This window comes from Agrilus planipennis, unplaced genomic scaffold (assembly GCF_000699045.2).
Source record: "Agrilus planipennis isolate EAB-ADULT unplaced genomic scaffold, Apla_2.0 scaffold234, whole genome shotgun sequence".
Lineage (NCBI taxonomy): Eukaryota > Metazoa > Arthropoda > Insecta > Coleoptera > Buprestidae > Agrilus > Agrilus planipennis.
Window position 1 is genome coordinate 475,507 of NW_020442398.1, and position 8,193 is coordinate 483,699.

Below are 8,193 nucleotides of genomic sequence, written 5' to 3' on the forward strand. Positions count from 1 at the left end.
GCGAAATATTTATGGAGAATTTAAAAATAGTGCAAAACGACAACATTTATTTCAAAAGTTTCAAAGATTCTTAGAGATCAACGTTCACAGAATTCTTCGCCCAGCACAAACACGTTGGTTATTTCTGAAAGCGGTTGTTTCCAGAATAATTGAACAATGGCCTACGTTACAATTATATTTTAGAGAACAAATGTTAACAATTCGATTAAAATCTGTTGAACAGATTGTTCAAGCTCTTGGTAATCCATTAATTAAACTCCTCTCTCTCTCTTTTTGGACTTCATTTTACCCAAATGTACCAAGTTAAATGAACTCTTCCAATTATCGTCGGTAGTTATTACGAGTCTGATCGAACTGATTTAAGTGAACCAAATCCACGCAATGAGAGACATCGTTTGCGTTCAGAAAATATGTACTTTGGGGTTGAAGTTAGAAAAATGTTGGATCAGATTTAAATTTGAAATAATGAACGATTGAAATTACTTGAGTTGAATTTTTAATTGAAGGTTCTAGCGAAATAAAGAAACGTTTCAACTTTTAAAATCCGACTTTGAAACTGATCACTAACGTCAATCCCGAAAAAGCAATGTTAAGAAAGACAAGACTTACTACAATTCCAAGTTTGCTGCCACTGATGGAGGCTTTGCCTCGAATTACCTCAAATAATCGTCGATGAATGGCGTAAATTACCATACTTTGAGCTTGCGGAGAATATCGACATTAAAGAGTCAATTGATATTTTTTGGGCAAATTTGATGGACTATGGAGAAGGTGATCAGGGAATGACTTTTAAAAACCCCCCCAAATTTCTGCTAAATGTAATTTCACTTCCACATTTGAATACTGACAATGAACGTATATTTAGTCACATCAATTTAATTAAAACTAAGAGTCGCAATAAAATGGTAGTTGTAGTTTCAATTGTCAATGGGATTCTTTTAGCTAAACAAAGAATAAAGCATAATAACGCTGACTGCACTACATACGAACCATCTGAAAGTGAGTATGGTCGAATGAATAAATCTTTCATGTACAAAAAGTAAACTATCGTACATCTCAGAATCTACATAAAAATTTATGATTTGTATCGTGATACGGATGTGGATAAATTTGATAGTATTCTAATGCCAAATGAGAAGTTTTAAATAAGAATAAAAATATAATATGGAATAATTTTCGTACCAGTGATGCGGAAACAAATGCAGTCTTATGAATTCTTTATTTTATGCAAAAAATAATGCAAGTCATTCAGAACAAGTACTAAAATTGTTGACATAATGGTTGATTTGAAAACTTAGCTACAAAACAGACAAGCCGATCAATTTTATGGTAAATCTGCCATGGATTTATTAAAGCAGTTTGATGAATTGCAAAAAACAAATTTTAAAACTGATGTCAATAACTTTTTTACGTGTTGTTTGATAAATTTACAAAAATTGTATAACTTTGAAGATCCAAAATACCAAGCAATGAAAATTTTATCTTTAAAAGAACCAATCGCATGGGCAGACATTACTAGACTCCAGAATTATTAAATATTGACTTAGATAGTAACAAACTGTACGATGAGGTTGGACGTTTGCGTAAGATGCAACCACATCTCGTTGAAGAAAATCAAGTGGACTTACGCTGGGTAGACTTTCTTACGAAATCGAAGGATAGAATTGAAAAAAAATTGTCATGTTTGTTCTCTCCATCCCTGTATCTAATGTTTCTTGCAAGTGCGTATTCAGCATGATGGAACAAGTATGAAGCAAGGAAAGAAGCAGAATGAATATTTCTTTAGTAAAAAAAATTTACAAGTACTAACAAACTTCGATTATTCATGTAAAAACATTTATGATTTTGTGGTTAAAAACCGTCAAACATTAGATTCTGCTCTAATGCAAATTAAATATAAATTTCAAAATTAATAAATAATTGAGATTTTCTATGAACACCTACTCGATTTTTTCATGTAAAACGTTTCTGATTGTGTGGTAAGAAACCGTCTATTAGGTACTATATGCTACTCGAAAAAAAAAGTAAATGTAAATTAAAAAACTAATAAATGATTAGAGTTTTCTTTCAACCCCCCCCCCCACTCAACTTTTTTAAAATATCCAGGGTTGGTCCTTTCCAGAGTTGGCAACCCTAGTACTTATGTATGTAGTACTGAGGGCGCAAATATTTCTATGCCGTTCCTGTCGTGAAAACCGAGAGCCAGTCGCGTGTAATGAAAGAGATAGCGCTAGTCCGAAACCATACGCCATCTCCCTCACTCTCTTCGAGCCAAGAAATTATTACGACATACGGCTAAGGCACGTCTGTTAGTATATGTCGACGGTACCTTCATACTCTGTAATTTTCTCTGAACATATAGGAGTTTGTGCAAAACCTTTTGATGCATATTGTCAGTAGTTAAAAGCGCAATTAAAAGGTTGCACTGTAATTGCGATTCATTGTAATATGGCGGCAGATGTAGAGCTAGGTTCGTTGCCGTCTCCGATACAATTTAAGTGTTGCAAAGATAAACAAAAATCGGGAGTTTGTGTTTGCCTGTTGTGTAGTTCAGTATTTCATATTAGTTGTGCAAAAAGAAAAAAAATACAAGGAGTTGGTGGAATATTTGTAATTTGTGGGTGCAATGATGAACTAACGTCCAAACTAGCAAAATACATCAGATTAAATCAGGGATCTCAAGATATTGTGTGTAAATTAGTAAATGTACTGGATAAATGCAATAATGATTTGTTGTCAGCACAGGAGAGAAAAGAATACTACAAAAAAGAAAGTCAATGTCTCAAGGCTGAAATAAACAGATTAAATCAATTGAACTCAAATCAAACTGAAAATATTAATGAAAATAATCAAACCGAAATAGATAATTTAAAAGAAAAGAATCTTATATTGATAGAGCTAAATAAGGAACAGAAGAGCAAAAATGATCTCCTAGAACAACATATTGAACTGATAAAGCAGAAAAGCTCTTATGCTCATGCAGTAAGAGGACATACCAGTATGCCTAATAAAATGTTTACAAGTCCGAAAGAAAAAATGACTGAAATAGTAATTAAAAGTGATAAACATGAAGAAATTGATGAAATATTAACTCAAGTCAAAACAAAACCGAGGGAAAATAAAGTTAAGGTCAACTTCCTGAAGAAAGTAAACAATAAAAATATTGTACTGCAATGTGATACTAACGAACAAGTTGGGCATCTAGCAAATGAACTATTATAAAAAATGCTAAAGTTGACTTGAAAAAGCATAAGAATCCCCTACTCAAGATCAAAGGAGTGAATACGTCAGATGGTATGGATAAAGATGAACTATTAAAAGAACTCTGTGATAAGAATGACATTGTAGGTAGAGATCTAAGAATAAATCATATATTCAAACCTAACACAAATGGACTGACTAGTGTAATAATTGAAGTGAAATGTAATGCATACCTGTCGTTAATGGCTAAAGGTTTTGTTTATATAGGGTGGCAGAGATGCAAAATCTATGATGAGTATAATCTATCAAGGTGTAAAAAGTGCTGTAAATATTTCCATAGTAAAAATAAATGTGACAATCCAGTAAGATGCGCAATATGTGCCGAGGATCATGAAACAAGTCGATGTACAGTTAGAAATCAAAACAATTTTAAGTGCACTCTCTGTAGGGAGGCAAACGAAAGATATGGCTTATCTCTAAATGACAATCACAAAGCTAGTGAAGTTAAAAAATGTGCAACTTTCAAAAGACTACTCAGTAGAGTTATTATAGAAACGGATTACCCACTGCAACCTAATTTGGATTTTTTCAATACATAANTGTAATTTCACTTCCACATTTGAATACTGACAATGAACGTATATTTAGTCACATCAATTTAATTAAAACTAAGAGTCGCAATAAAATGATAGTTGTAGTTTCAATTGTCAATGGGATTCTTTTAGCTAAACAAAGAATAAAGCATAATAACGCTGACTGCACTACATACGAACCATCTGAAAGTGAGTATGGTCGAATGAATAAATCTTTCATGTACAAAAAGTAAACTATCGTACATCTCAGAATCTACATAAAAATTTATGATTTGTATCGTGATACGGATGTGGATAAATTTGATAGTATTCTAATGCCAAATGAGAAGTTTTAAATAAGAATAAAAATATAATATGGAATAATTTTCGTACCAGTGATGCGGAAACAAATGCAGTCTTATGAATTCTTTATTTTATGCAAAGAATAATGCAAGTCATTCAGAACAAGTACTAAAATTGTTGAGATAATGGTTGATTTGAAAACTTAGCTATAAAACAGACAAGCCGATCAATTTTATGGTAAATCTGCCATGGATTTATTAAAGCAGTTTGATGAATTGCAAAAAACAAATTTTAAAATTGATGTCAATAACTTTTTTTCGCGTGTAATGAAAGTGATAGCGCTAGTCCGAAACCATACGCCATCTCCCTCACTCTCTTCGAGCCAAGAAATTATTACGACATACGGTTAAGGCACGTCTGTTAGTATATGTCGATGGTACCATACTCTGTAATTTTCTCTGAACATATAGGAGTTTGTGCAGAAACCTTTTGATGCATATTGTCAGTAATTAAATCTGAAATAAAAACGTAATTAAAAGGTTGCACTGTAATTTAGATTTTTATTCTGAGTAATATGAAACTAAATTGATATATTGTCACGTATACCTGTAATTTGGGTTTGTTAAAAATCATCTTCTACAACATGAGCTTGTAATGTATTATTATGATTAGGGCCGCTATTTAAAACTATCTCTGTTCCTTAAAAATTCTTTAGTTTACAAACGCTACAAATGTCACACTAAAATCACCGTCGTTTTCTTGAGCATATTAAAAGTTAGGATCAAAATGTGTTTCCGCCAATGATTTACCTTTATATTCTGCTAGAGGACCTCCTCTTTCCATCATTAAAAGTATTTTTGAAACTTTCGCAGTTTGACACATATCAAGGGGAAGTCTGAAGAAATTTCGTTAATCTATACTTTCGTAACCAAAAGTTGAAAAAAATTTAATTGCATATTTATTTATCCATTAAATCTCTAAATTAATAGTTTTATTTGTTATGCTTTTATCCTTGAATTAAAATATACATCCTATTTTATATGGTACACTCTAAATACTCACTTATAAAATTCTTCATGTGTTTTTAATGTGTGACCCAGGAAATTTCACCTTTGGTCAAATTTAGAATTTGCATCACTGTTGCGATTTACTTTCTCAATTTGTTACTGGAAAAAGCTTCAGCATTTTCTAACTCAAGCTTCTTCGTAAAATTTCCTATAGCCACATCCCCTTTTCCCCATTTAATTGTACTATTTGGAATTGCAAACACGTATTAATTTTCGAATAAAATATACTTATTCCTAAAAAAAAAGTAAATGTAAATTAAAAAACTAATAAATGATTAGAATTTTCTTTCAACCCCCCCACTCAATTTTTTTAAAATATCCAGGGTTGGTCATTTCGAGAGTTAGCAACCCTAGTACTTATATATGTAGTACTGAGGGCGCAAATATTTTTATGCCGTTCCTGTCGTGAAAACCGAGAGCCAGTCGCGTGTAATGAAAGAGATAGCGCTTGATCGAAACCATACGCCATCTCCCTCACTCTTTTCCAACCAAGAAATTATTACGATATCCTATCCGACCGAACCTTAATGGGGGATTTCTTAAAGAGAAACCAGACTAAGACAAGTCCCTGAATGAGGGCAGCAGCTCTTTCAGTGCTCAGGGTGACAGAGATCATGAAGATTGGTATGGCACTCTGATGCACAATACTGCGATGTGGAAGGCAACGGGAAACCACCACATTATGATCCTGAGAAAAAAAGACACGTTAAAAATTAAATGATGGCGTCCTCTGGGGTAAAGCACTCCGGACGTAAACTAGTCTCCGATTCGAATGTACGGGCGGGGACTACCTTGGGCGATGTCATTAATAAGTGCAATAGGGGTAGGTGCAATATTTCACGAGTCGGAGGGCGGAATGTTAGGACAATGATATTAGTTGCAGAAACAGGAGTTAGGAGGGGTAGGGGTAGACCTAGATTAGATTACTGTTTGCAAATAGTTAAGGATGTGGGTTGTTCTAGTTTTAGGAACTTTATGATGATGATGATGATGATGATGATACGGCTAAGGCACGTCCATTGGTATATATGTTAGGCTCAAAGACTGAAAACGCTCAGTGGCCGGAAAAAACGGCCACATCGCATTCTGGCTGCCTTCGAACGCACAGAACGCGTTTTGTCAATTGTTGAATGCTCACAACGCATTCTTAATGTTTGACTTCTATTATTTGCCGCTTTCTACCTGCGTACACTGAGATTTATATTGTAGGTACTTATAAAACAAATGAATTTCAATCCATTTTTCAGTTTTTAGGAAACAATTCAATTATTGACAATTATAATTGGATACCAAAGATGGGTTCGGTTTTTCTCGCCGAATCATTTCAACAATATTAAATTTCTTATAATTGTTTTTCAGTTCTAGGAAGAAAGTTACACTGAACACTTATATTGTCGAGCATATGATATCTGAATGAATGAATGAAAAAGCGAAAAGTTATTCATTAAACAAATGAGTTTCGACACATTTAACTTAGTGTGGAGTACAACGCAAACTTAAATTCATGCCTTTTTTACTTTATTAGAAACGATTTAATTTTTGACAACCACAATTAAATACAAACGAGGGGTATTTTCGAACTTTCAAGTACTTTACATAGGTACATTACTTATTTTTACAAGAACTGTTTGAATGACATTTCGAATTACGTAATACATTTAAATTGCGACACTTGCATTTTTTATCAATGCACATTCGTTTGCACTGACAAAAAACAAAACCTTGTTTGCTTCCTGATGATTGAGTTGATGCTGATCGTAAGCAGATTTTGTCCGCTGGCACCCCTCTTTCATTAACAAAATTACCGTCGGTGATTGTGAATTCATTGCGAGCATAAAGACGTTCGAGAGTACCATTTTTTGTACCTACTTTTTAAAGACCGGATGACTCGACCTAAGTGACAACTGCTAGCACGTTCCTGGGAGCTAATCGTCCGCGATAAACATCAGGTACTCTCACTACAACAGTAGTACCGATTTAAGCCGGTGGAAATTTTGAATTGGACAATGCTAACATTTTTTCACCTTGGTTTTTCAAATTCTTTTTTGCATTGTTTTGTTTAGTGCGAATAGACCTTTTCCTGTCACAAATGTTGCAAACAATCGCTTGTCCAAACCCTTCGGTTGTTGACTTTCCACAAATCGCATGCACAAAGTTGTCACATTCTGAACATTTGTGCGCTCCTGAAGATTCTTTTTCGCAGATTATGCAGTACACTTTACTTGAGTCTTCGATGTTCTCTTTGTTCTCATCGCAATCCCCAACGTCGTCCAGTGTCCAGCGACGCGTTGTGAGCGTTCAAGAATTGACAAAACGCGTTCCAGCTGTTTAACAGTTACCAGAACGCGTTGCCAGCGTTTAAAAACAGCCAAAACGCGTTCTATGCGTTCGAAGGCAGCCAGAACGCGATGTGGCCGTTTTTTCCGGCCACTGAGCGTTTTCGGTCTTCGGGCCTAACATATACATGTCGATGGTACCTTCGTACTCTGTAATTTTCTCTGAACATATAGAAGTTTGTGCAGAAACCTTTTGATGCGTATTGTCAGTAGTTAAATCTGAAATAAAAACGCAATTGAAAGATTGCACTGTAATTTAGATTTTTATTCTGAGTAATATTAAACTAAATTGATATATTGTCACGTATACCTGTAATTTGGGTTTGTTAAAAATCATCTTCTACAACATGAGCTTGTAATGTATTATTATGATTAGGGCCGCTATTTAAAACTATCTCTGTTCCTTAAAAATTCTTTAGTTTACAAACGCTACAAATGTCACACTAAAATCACCGTCGTTTTCTTGAGCATATTAAAAGTTAGGATCAAAATGTGTTTCCGCCAATGATTTACCTTTATATTCTGCTAGAGGACCTCCTCTTTCCATCATTAAAAGTATTTTTGAAACTTTCGCAGTTTGACACATATCAAGGGGAAGTCTGAAGAAATTTCGTTAATCTATACTTTCGTAACCAAAAGTTGAAAAAAATTTAATTGCGTATTTATTTAGCCATTAAATCTCTAAATAAACAGTTTTCTTTGTTAAGCTTTAAT